Genomic DNA, 12,078 nt, shown 5'->3' with positions numbered 1-12,078 from the left:
AGCCACACCTGGAGAATTCGGTACTTAGGTCTTTGTTTCCCAGTTTTCAATCACTGGGGACCAACAAAACGTGCAGCTGTAACAGATTGCCAGCACTGCTCATCTGGGAGCAAAGGCCAAGCAGAAAATGCTTGGGCATTGTCAGAGAAGGGGGCAGCAGTACCTGTATTAAGTATGTAGACTTATAGCCAGGCCAGGTCTGAATGTAACTTGTCTGAACTGGGAAACTATGCACTTGTAGGTCTGGCTGAGTTGGTGGATGGGAGGCATTTGGCTAACAGTAGACTCCAGAACCAAATGAGTGGAAGAGCTTTATTCACCTTCATCCTTGCTGTTGGAGAGGAATTAAGAAAAGTTACAGAGCTGACCTGTGAGACGCAGGTGATGTGTCATTTGTGTGTGGGATATCACGCTGGCAGTATTGAAATGAAAGCAGTTGCAGTCATCCGGATTCCTTATGCAGCATTCCCACCTAACAGGTCAGCATGTACAACTGAGCACCTGGGACACTGCTTCCACGTGGAGACCAACCGTCAATGAATGTGACTTACTGTAGAACTGAGTGCAGGAGTTACAGTTCAGCATGCCCGTGTCTTGTATTTCTGGAAAACACAAGATCGATAAATAGATTTGTATAGCCAAAGGGGACCATTTTGATCTGTTAATTTGACTTTTGGCATAACACAGGCCCTGCAATCTCCCCCAGTAATGCATTGATCAATGCATTCATCAAGCTTATAACTTCTGTCTCTGATAGAAAGACATCCTGTCCGAACTGGTGCCACGATTTTTCACATTCCCCATAGGTTCCTTTGTCTTTCAGCAAAATCGTGATTGCGTCTTAGATTAGAAAACTCTGCTCTAAGTTTGGAGGAGGATCGTTGTTCTCTTTGCTAATGAAGTCTCCAGGGAGTGCGTTCTGCACTGAAGGGAGAATGAGCTGCCCATCTCTACTAAGAGCATCTTGTACATCAGTGCAGTCTGATTTGCTTGTATTAACTCTCCTTCTGCAGCTACCTCTGGAGCTGATAGCAACTGCAAGGAATTCTTAGCAAAAAAATCTGCAACCTGGGGATGTTCCTATTCTTAGATGTTTCAATCATTGGTGTTCTTCTTGGCAGGGGGGGCTCTCAGAAAAGAGGCGCTCTGTAAACACAAACTGTAATAAATTTCTTAAAGTGTAAGAAAATTCCAGAAAGATTTGAGGAATCGGGTGATCCAGGACCAGCATTCTTATGCTACCTTTGTCCCTCTTCTACTCTGAAATTTTGGGGTATGTCTCATTTCAAAGATACCCCTGAATACCTCCCCGTGCAGCAGCACACACAGGTCCCCATGCAAATTCAAATTCTCCCTGCTCATTCAGTGCAGCAGATCACATGCTTTCCCTGTGCCAGGTGGGACATCATTAATCATCCTGCGTGTAGTTAGAAAGGCTCTTTTCTGTGCTGCCAGCCTGATTTTAATAGGGATGATCAACACCTGTGTAAGCTTAACTCCGTTTTCCCCTTAATGCAGCCTTTCCCCCTTCAAAATAGAGAAAACTCAAACCTTCTGTTTTGAATGTTTCACCATAGAGAAAAGTAGGAGTTTGTCCAGCTGTGAGACCAGCCTGCCTATGGTATGCTTGGCAAAAATGCAGCGTGTTGTTGGTTACCTGTAATAAATCTCTTGTGCATTTATATTGTTTGCAGTATTGACTTGGAAAAATACATTGTTTGAACTGGTTGACTCTCAGTTCATAAAGGACGCACTTACCTTGCCTGACAGCTGGTTGGATTTGCAATTTTCCTTTGCTTTAGAACAAAAAGGGACAGAGGGAGCCACAGACACTTAAGGTCATTGCTGCTGATTTGATCTTTTTCAGAACTTTAGACTTCTGGGCACCTCCAGCAAGCCTAGATGCACATGCCAGATGTGAGATAAAAACAGAGCATTTATACTTTCCATTTGATCTTTTAGCTTAGCTGGGCCTGGCAACCAAGGAAGTATGCCATGCTAGTTACTGTGTGCTATTGCCCTGTACAGCCAATTTGTTTTTACCACTGCAAAAAAAGCCAAAAAAAAGCAGCTCAATAAAGTTAGAGCCTTATTTACAAAAGAGAAATACATTATATCCCGTAAAGGGAGACTACCCCATAATGTATTTCAACATGAACGCTATCTGCATAAGTCACTCTTAGGTTTCTTGCACCCATGAATCAACTTCATGCTGAATCCCACCCACAAACCAGGAGACGGGTAGGAGAGGCAGGAGGGATTCTGGGTCAGACAGTCCCAAATGCTGCCAGGTGGGAGAAGGGCAGAGCGTGTCTGCATCCAGAGAGAGGAATTGTCAGAAGGAAAGCGGTAGGAATAAAACTGCTGGAAGTCAGCACTTGTGGAAGCCAGAGCATGTGGGTGTGCATGTGTGGGGTGGGTGGAGAAGGAATTGTGCAGAGCTCTGCACAGCTGCTTGTGTCTCTGCAACTGCTGACATCAGTGGAGTTGTCATAAAGGTGCAAGCTAGGCATGTTGCAAAGCAGGTACAATCGGAGGTTTCCCAGGCACGAGTAGCAGTGGCAGGTCAGCAGAAGCCCCATGGCAGTTCTGGGCCAGACATTGAGCTCCCAGACATTGTCTGCCCAGGGCACGGGGGAGAAGGGCCCACTGTGCATATTGCCAGGTGCTGGGCAAACCAGGAACAAAAGGGACCTCACTCAGCAGCTGAGCCACGTTCAAGAGGATGCGTGTTCACTAGGGAGTCTCTTCTGAGATATTACTGGTATTTACTGCTGTGTAACTTAGTACGCAGGAGATCTCTAAACCAGCGGCGAGCAAACTTCCAGGCCCACGGGCCAGAAGAGCCATGCAGTGCAGTGCCAGTCTGCTTGCAGGGTGGTTTGTGGGTGGGATCCAGCATGAAGTTGATTCGTGGGTGCAAGCCGGCATGCCAGCCCAGCCCTGCGTGCTGGGTCTGGCCACGCTGCAACCCTGCACACCAGTCCAACCCATGTACAAAATCCGGCTACAGAGCGACCCATGTCATGTGGCCCAGAGGGCTTCACACGTTTCCAGAAATTTGGTGGTGAGGGAGTGATGTCAGCACAAATTGCCATGGCTTCCAGAGCTGCTTCCAGACCCACAGTAATTAACACTGCCACTACTTCCCCTCCACCAAGTTTCTAGATCCACGGGGAACTGCAGGGGCCAGATGACATAGGTCCATAGGCGGGAGGTTGAGCACCGTTAGTGTAGACACCTACATGCAGACCAAATAAGAACAGCTCGTATCTCCTGCGATCGCTGCTTCATGAGATGACGTGCACCTGTCCCATGTGTGGTCCCAACCTTCCCTTTAGGACAGAGGAGCTACAAAGCAGTCGGTGAAACAAAGCCTGACATGTCCAACCGGTTCTTGTTTGGGTGATAAACAAGGAGCCCCGTTGTTCTGGCTTACCCGAGCTGAGAGAAGGCTCTGGCCGGATTGGGGACAGCGCGATGCTGGGGCATTGTAGGAGGAATCTTAAAAGGCCACGGGGAGCCTTAAAATGTGAAGAGGCACCATGTAAAAATAGCAATGTCTTACCCAGCCCATCCATTGCTTTCACGTGTGCTGAGTAGATCTGCTGGCTTGATCTAGCAGAGCAAACACAGCAGAGAGAGAGTGACCTGGGCTTTCGTTAAAGTCACCGGGCAGCATTGTTCTGGTAGCGAATCAGTCATGCCCAAGGTCGAAGTCTGCTTAAAAAAATTGTTTTGGTCCTGATCTGCTCCAGTTCTGAGTCAACAGTGGTCCGTGCCCTCAGTAACCTGAATTAATTTACAATTGCCAGAGGGTGGCCTGGCTCTTTAATGGAACCAGGTCCAAGCCTCCTCGTGCACAGGTAGCCATCTCCCCAGTGATGGGCTTGGGATAGATGGTCTCACTTTAAAGGGCAGGTGAGCAGGTCAAGCAGTAAAGGCACATGTATAGGATGGACCCGGGCGGGAAAGGCGGGACACATACCTGCCTCTCTCCTCTCCTGCCCCCTGCCCGTGCGGAGTGCAGAGGGGCAGGGTGGAAGCGGACGCAGACTGCCCACTGCAGGCTCAGGGCTCCCCACCCTGCCGCCCTCTCCCCAGGAGCCCCGTGTGGGTCGCATGCCCCCTGCCCACCCAGCAGCAATGGGGGGCAAAACCCCATACTGCCTCTGCTGCTGCCAGGTAGGCAAGGGGTGCCTTGCCAGGGGGAGGGCAACAGGGCAGGAAGCCCCAAGCTTGCAGCGGGCAGCCCACATCTGCCCCACCCCAGGCAGAGATCTCGGGGGGACATGCCCCACTAGGAGTGCACACAGTGGCAGGGAGCCACCCCCGTCATGCTCTGCATCCCTTCCAATGGTGAAATATGGAGCAGGCACCGTTAACATTTCCTGTGCGAGAAAGAGGACTTCTCTGACACATCTTTGCAGAACAGAGAGCTGCCTCTTCCCTCCAAATGTTGTTTGTCCCTGTTAAACACACTCAAGTCTGTTCTGCTAGTAATAGCCCTTCAGCAAACAGTTCTTGTTATCTGCTTGTCGCTGAAAGACAATCAGTCTGGGGCTTGTACAGGGCCATTCTTTAAACCAGTGGTTCTCAGGCTTTTTGGACTCGATGCACCTCTCACGGGACTCAAGGCGCTCTCGAGGCACCCCCATAACTTCTGTGAATTGAGTGGCGCCCAATTTCAGAACTTAATTTATATATTACAGTGCCTACCTCCTTGCAGAAGGGCTGGGTAGGGGGTGTGGGAAATCATCCAGGCCCTGTCCTTATCTGCTTAGCTTATCTGCTTATCTCCTCACAACTCCCACCACCCTTCAAGGGATCTGGCAGCACCCCAGGGTGTCCCCTCCACATGGTTGCAAATGACTGCTTTAAACAGTCAAAAGTTTCCATGAGCAATTTTGAACAGCAGAGTAAACTGGTTGTCCTTATCAGCTGACATGCCAGGATCCTGGGGGGCTGAGACCAGTGCCACCGAGCTCGTTGGTGGGGTGTCTGACTCCTAGAAGATCCCTGGCATTCCTGCTGCTATCAGAGGTCGGCTTTTGTCCTTGCGGTGCATATTCTGGCAAGCCACAACAATGCACGTTGCAAATGAAGCCATCGCTGCACTGAATTCAAGGAGGTTAGCAGCTGTCAGCGTCATTTATCCTAGTCCACCAGTTAACTATCATCCGCCAGTCTTTATGGTGGCCCAGTGGGACTGAGAGTTTATCTCCGAGTTACTCTCTCTGCATTCGTGCATAGTCTCCTCTTTTTGCTTGTAGTCTTAGTTGCCCCATTAGTTGGGACTCCCCAACTGGCAGATGCAACTAGGGACAGCTGAGCCAGTCCAGATGGCAGAACATAACCCCCATCCTCACTAGGGTTTTATTGGAAAGTTTTAGGGACTCAGACAATATGGATGAAGTGTTTCCAGAGTCCGTTAAGCCTGGGGAAATCCCAGGTCAAGCCATGCAGGGTAATATAGAGAGATCACTCTTCTTGGTCTCAGACACAAGTTCCATAAACCGGTTTGACCCAAATCAGTTAAGTCTGATACTGCATTCAGCCAGATTTATCTTAAACCATTTTGGGCCATTTTGAACTCGGTTGATGTGCATTGAACTTCTGTTCTGTTCCAGGTTTAAACCAGCTTCTGATCACATAAATCAGTTTACATGTACTTCTGTCCCTAGCCAAGGCTGAATCCCTCCAGAGGGATTTTCCCTGCAGTGCAGGTTGGTCAGCCTGTGGCTAAGGGCTGGTGTGAGAGGAGGGAGGGGAGAAAGGGAAATAGTAGCTGCCAGTGCCAGGGTAGGCTGAGATGCAGCAGGACCTGTTGCAGATTTCAGACTACCTAGAGCTGGGACGAGTCAGGACTCATGGCAAAGGCGATATCTTTTATTAGACCAACTAGATGTTTGCAAAAAAAAATTTTCTTTATTTGCAAGCTTTTGAAAATTTGCTCAAAAGCTTGCAAATAAGTACTTTTTGTTGTTGTTGCAAACATCTAGTTGCTCTAATAAAAGATATTGCCTCTACCATTTATGATTCCTTTTGCTTCTAGTTTAAACCAATATGGCTACAGCTGGGATACCTGCCTAGAGCTGGAGCTTTTAGCCTCCGCTATTCAGAGGGACATTCCTAAATTCATGGTGTGATTGCTCTCACGTGGGCAGGTCTGAGACACTGATCTACCTCCCGTTTTTTCCTGCTCCCCCCACACCACAGGCACAGGCACTTTATGTTAAGCCGTGTCTCAGTTTCAGCTGGAAAAGACTGTGGTTGGGGACCCCCACTCCAGATTTATGCTGAAACTGGTGCCCCGGCATGCTGCTCCACACGAGCCGGCTTCAGCGAGCCATAATTAAAGCAACAGCAGTGCCAGCAGCTAAGTGCTGGGAGCGGGAGACTGGAAGATGCTGCTCTATGATGCCTGGGTTTTTTTTATTTTAAATGTTTGAGGCCTAGCTTGGTTGTGCCAAAGCCTCCATTCCTTTGAATATCATTATGTATTAGTGTAATATTTTACCTTATGATTTATATTTCTAGCATGGATTCATAACAGCATTTGCAACGGTGACCCGAAATGACCGCGGCTCAGAACGATTTGTACTTCAGGGAAATCAAAGCAGCTCTCTGTTGGTCCGCTAATCCAGGGATATGGCCGGTCTCCGAGGCAGAGTCCTTAGCAAAGCTTGTGGGCTGCCGGCTACAACGCGGACTTAACTTCCCAGGACATGGTCATTTGGGTTGTGATGCTTGAATGTAACCACTAAATCCGTGTGCTCTTAAGCTCCTTGGGGGCTAAATAGAGCCTAGACTCTGACTTAGGTTCTGTGCTTTTAGACCTTTTATCTCCCGTCTTTTATTGAGCCTGACAGTCTGCAGTTCAGGTGCCTATACCCCCAAAACAATGTCAGGTCTCTTCAGCCTCCGTGCTGAAATAACTCTTCTACCAAAGACTTGTTGCTCTTTCTCTCTTAGAAGATTTTAGAGCAAGGGAGACACCGACTTTGCAAATGAATGTCAGCTCCCTGGGTGGAGGAGCAACCTTTTTGGCAGGCATGCCACTGGTCCCCTTCCTCTGCCTGATCTCCTATTCTGCTTTCTGCTTCTCCCCTATCCGCTGCTGTGCTGTCTGTCCCCTCCCTTATCTGCTGTGTTGGCCATCCCTATGTCCCTAGAGTGCTGGGAACCCTTTGGGTTGTGGTCAGTCCTTTCAGGACTTCTGGCCTCGAACCAGTTTGACTCCATTGCTGCCCTTTGGTTCTTGTGGCCCATCCGTAAAATGAACACTCGGAGAGGGCTGGCTTTTATAAGGTCCCTGGCCCCTTTGACCGGTGCGTCTCATCAGTGGCTTCAGACTCCTCATTAGGTAATCCATCGCTTGGTTATAAGTTCATCTGGGAGAACGGTTCCTCTTGGCAGAAGCTAGCTCCTGGTACTTCCCTTTCAATGCGAGATCTCTCAGCTCATTAAATTACCTGATATGTCCTATTATAGGCTTTTGTTTTCAGCTGCTTCAAATGTTGCCAAATCCTAACCCTTTGGCCTGAAATTTTCCTTGTCAGTGGTTCAAGCTGTTCCGTGTTTGGTAAATTCTGGTCAAATCAAGCAAACTAGCTCTGTTGTTTTAAGTGGGGGACAAAAAGCTCATGGCCAAAAAAATACTAGTGATTTTTCTTGCTGAAGCACTTGCTTCTTATGTCTTCCTGGAGCAGGGACGTGACATTGGGCGCTGCAGGGGGGTGAGGTGAGGGAATGAATATTTTGCTGTTGCCGTGAAAATCAGCTCAGATTCCTCCAAGTGGAAAGCCCTCAAAAAATCTCAGTTTGCACATGTTCAATAGAGGCTTTTTTAATTGCAGCCATTCAAGTTTCTGACAATGTTGACCCCTTTGAGCCTGTTTTGCCTCCATCACCAGTTTTTACCACTGACCAGACAGGACACATGCCGTTTTCAGAGTGGCTGAGCATGTCCCAGCCCAAGGCTACAGGGATCAAGCCAGACTTTCCCCTGTAATTGCTGCTTCATACCAGGACAGGGTTGGGCAGTGGGGCTGAGCGCCTGGAGCCTGTCTTACTTTTGATGCCACTGATTCCTTAGCTGGGCCCAGGAAGGATGGAAGAGGTAATGACTGGACTCAGCTGCAGAGGGTACAAGACCGGGACCAGCAGGAAAGAAAGGAGTAGATTGAGATGAGAAGATGGGTACTGAATAGAGGAAGAAGAGAAACCAGGAGGTGGGGGCTGGTGGGAACTGAGACTGGGAGAGACTGGCCAGACCGGTTGTGCAAGGAAGATGGGAGCTGGTCAGGGCAAGGTGGGGGAGGGATAAAGAAAGGGTGAGATTGGACAAGGAGAGGGGCAAGAGATGTGACTGGAGGCCAGGAAGGAAGGGAGAAACTGGACAAGAAACTGGGAGGAGGAATTGAGACTAGCTGGGGGCATGGGGCAACACTCAGATAATAAGTCCAGAGAACTGGAGTTATTTGGACAAGTAGTGTGGGATTGGGATAAGAAGCCCGAGCAAGAAAGGCAGCACGCAGCCAACAAGAGAAACATTTTCATAGTCGCCTAGGATGCGTGTACCAGGTAATTATAAATGCAGAGGATGCCGTTCCATACACACATAAAATGCGTTCAGTATTGATGAGGGATTGCTCTCAGGCTTTCCTTCTAGCTTAGGCGGGCAAGCAAGACCAGGGGGCATCTGAACGCCAAGGCCTCTGGCTTGGGCTTGCATGTAGGATACCTGCCATGGGTTTGGGAGCATCTGAAGCCCCAGGCTGATGAGTCCAGGGGGTAGGATACTTGCCAGTGGCTGCATGACGCACACCTGAATAATTGAGCTCTGCTCAGTTGATAAAATTCGGAGCTGATTTGGCAGATTTGGCCTGAGACACAAAATAAAATAAAAAAAAGTTATACATAGGAAAACAAACAATGTTAACTGTCAGCTCTTCATAGTAAGGACTGTTTTTGTTTGTCCTGTTTAGGGCCTAACACTTCACAAAGACTGAATAATTAATAATGTGCCCATCACCAATAGGAGAGATTGCCCCTAAGGAGTTACGTGTGGTATATTTGTAGGTTAAATGGCCTGTGCTTGGTGACCCAGACTGCTGAAAACTTTATTCTATCTTACCAACTTCTGTTGACAGAAGAGTATGTGAAAATGTCATATTGGCTAATTTGTCAAAGGATTACCCAAAGGCAATTGGCAGAACCCAAGCAGCCCAACGTGAAGAGCCTTGCTGGACTGGAACTGTCCCAGCAATGTCCTAAAAACGTCAAGAAAATCTGATGATGATATCTAGGGTGGGTAACAGTTTGCAAGATGTCTTGTCCCCTTTCAAATGCTGTCATGTTAATGACAATTTGGATTTGGGGCTTTGTTGACAAGGACTTCATTTTAGTTGTTCACAATCAGACCAGATTTTTTAACAATTGTTCAAGTACAAAAAGGGGGAAAAAACCCACAAGCAATATATCAAGAGACAAATTATTGGGAGCTTTAAAAAGGGAAAGTCACTGCTTGAACATTTAAAAAAAATCTTAACACATTTCTGGGTTTTGGGAGAGGGACGGGACAGGAAGACTCAATTGGCATTTGTTCTTATGTTTTTCCGACTGCTATGGATGATTTTTTAAGACATCACTGATGATAATTTTCCAAAGCTTTTGGATGTTTCCAAGCGTTACGCTCACACCACAGGACAGGGACTCTCACACCAGAGATGCTCAATGTCTTGTTCCAGGAAGGGCAGCTTGTTCTCTGTTGAGTGACTGGAGCCACTTTCTTTACTGCCCACATATTCTTTTTACTGGTAGCCTGACCTACCTTAGCTTGTGAGACTGGTGATGGAAATAATGTTAAGGACCTTGCTGCAAAGTAATAATGAGCATCAATGAGGGAGAGTTCCAAATTTATAGTAAAATACGTATTTAGCAGTATTCCAGGCTAATTCTCCAATAATCTCTCCCAGTGCAGTGTGCCTGGGTGTTGGCTTATGGACGGGGAGTCTTTCTGGATTTTTTACGTACGGTGACAGAAGGGCTCATCTTTTGGCTTCTTACACTGGAGTTTCAGGTCATGTGTGCTCTGGAAGACCTTACGGGAACCAGGTAAATCATTAGACCTGGCGAGATAATGAGGAATTTTTTCCTATTCTTGTAATGGCCTGCTATAAAGGATCATTCATGTAACCATTACATTTTTGGACTCTTTTTCTCATGCTGGGGAACTTGAATGAAGTGTCTTTTGTGTTGCAAAGCAGCTATGACAAAGACACCCACATCTATGACCTTGACACCCTAAGGTCTTGGAGGTGAGGCTGGAGCAACAGATTTGGGTTAGAACTAGACGGGTTAATTTGTGTGTTAACATATCAGTAAGCAGTTGTTGCCAAGAGGCTGTGTTCGGCTGCAAACCTTTTGTCTATAAGTCTTTAAGGATCCCTGGAAAAAAGTGAAGGAAGAAAGCTGCTTCTTTGGGATAGAGTAGAAGACTAATTTTGCAGTTTCAACATTAAATCTAATGACTTTTGGGGGTTCTTGATGACAAAACTTTGTTACAAAAACACCGTTTGTATTCAGGATCCAATATGAATTTACTGTGTGCAACACTTGGTAAATTCTCTACTGATTGTCCTGATGACTTTAAAAGGTCTGTTTAGCAACATCTCTCATCTAAACAATTTCCACTTTTATGCTCTGTGTTTTGTCCCTTGTTTCAGAAGACAGGACTTCTGTTTCATAAATAACCAGTTTCAGTGTGCAAATACCTGAATGCGTCATTTGTAGGAAACTGGTTGCACTTGGGGTATGCCAAGTGGGTATACCCACTTGCAGTACACCAAAATACTATTTGGTATACCACTCGGTGCATACCAATGTCCCAAGCGCTATTTTGCCTTCTACCACTTGGAGAGGCAAAATAATACACAAGATTATTTTGACGGTAATTTTCTGACCAGGTCTAGGAATTACGACATTTTAACAAAGATGCCAGAATCTTAGTGATTGAAAAAGAAGTTGAGTCATATTGTTTTAAAATTCTACTTTTTGTTTAGTCTATTAACATAGTTTTGCCAATACCAAATGTTAAAAATCTTAAGTCATATTCCCTGGAAATCATGACACTTGATTTAAAAAATGAGATTATATATATATTTACTTTTCATCTTCTGAGCCTTTTCACTGCCACAGGGGTCATGGTGTCCTGCTTTTCTATACCAGCAGGATTTTTTTCAAACAAAAGGGAAGACTCTCATGCAATCTCATGATATCAGCAGCTGAAGGCTTTAACATCAATGCCAAGCAAGGTGAGAGTCATGAAACAATGGTGAGATGGGGACAATGAGCCAAGGGACCCTGGCAGCGAGGGATGTAACTGCCTCAAACACTTGGAGATCACGAGCAAGCTGCAATTTGGTCCTTGACACAGACTGGTGCAGTGATTCTCAGGCAGGGTGCTGGGATGCCCCGAGATCCTTTCAAGGGTGCTGCAGGTTGCTACACCATGTTAGCACTGTCAGGCATGCAAACATGAGTCACAAGATCAACCCAGAGCTTTCAAGTAGGAATCCAGTGTTATTCCGCCCTGTTGCAGCCTTTCTCTGTTCTTTGCTACAGAAGATCTGATGTATTATTTTTCTGTGGTCAAAAAAGCCAGGTGAAAATTAAAAGCTGGCATTTTCCCCGTAGGATCTTGACTCTGGCAAGGTTGGGAACCACCGTCCTAGTACAGCGGTGCTCCTTTTGGCCCCGCAGCCTGGGTGAGTGACACGGGGCCGATCCATGGGCCAGATACCTCGTGGGGTTGGGCCCTAGCGCCGTGTGCCCGCTCCAGCACACAGGGCTCTGTGGTCTGGCCTGCCGGGCTCCTTGTGGGTCTGCAAATTCGGCAACAGGGGAGTGGCCACTGCCCCCCCAATGCCACGTTTGTGGCCCCTTGGGGAGCCCAGTCAGCTGGATGACACAAGGGGCCAGACCTGGCCCTAGGGCTAGGGGTCAGCCGGATGACACGGGGGATCAGCTGGATGGTACAGGGGGCCAGTTCTGGCCCTGGGGTTAGGGGTCAGC

At 47.5% G+C, this 12,078-nt stretch overlaps 1 long non-coding RNA gene across 1 annotated transcript; it reads right to left on the bottom strand.

Annotated features, from left to right (window-relative positions):
* Positions 1–298: 298 nt before the first annotated feature.
* On the bottom strand, positions 299–2,003 carry LOC109324148. The gene is made up of 2 exons (XR_002104859.1): positions 1,552–2,003; positions 299–602 (listed from the first exon to the last, which is right to left on the bottom strand). It is a non-coding gene; the product is annotated as an uncharacterized LOC109324148 (long non-coding RNA).
* Between the last annotated feature and the right edge of the window lie 10,075 nt (positions 2,004–12,078).

Source organism: Crocodylus porosus, unplaced genomic scaffold (assembly GCF_001723895.1).
Source record: "Crocodylus porosus isolate Cpor-Errol unplaced genomic scaffold, CroPor_comp1, whole genome shotgun sequence".
Taxonomy (NCBI): domain Eukaryota; kingdom Metazoa; phylum Chordata; order Crocodylia; family Crocodylidae; genus Crocodylus; species Crocodylus porosus.
This window is presented reverse-complemented; position numbering and strand designations above follow the sequence as displayed.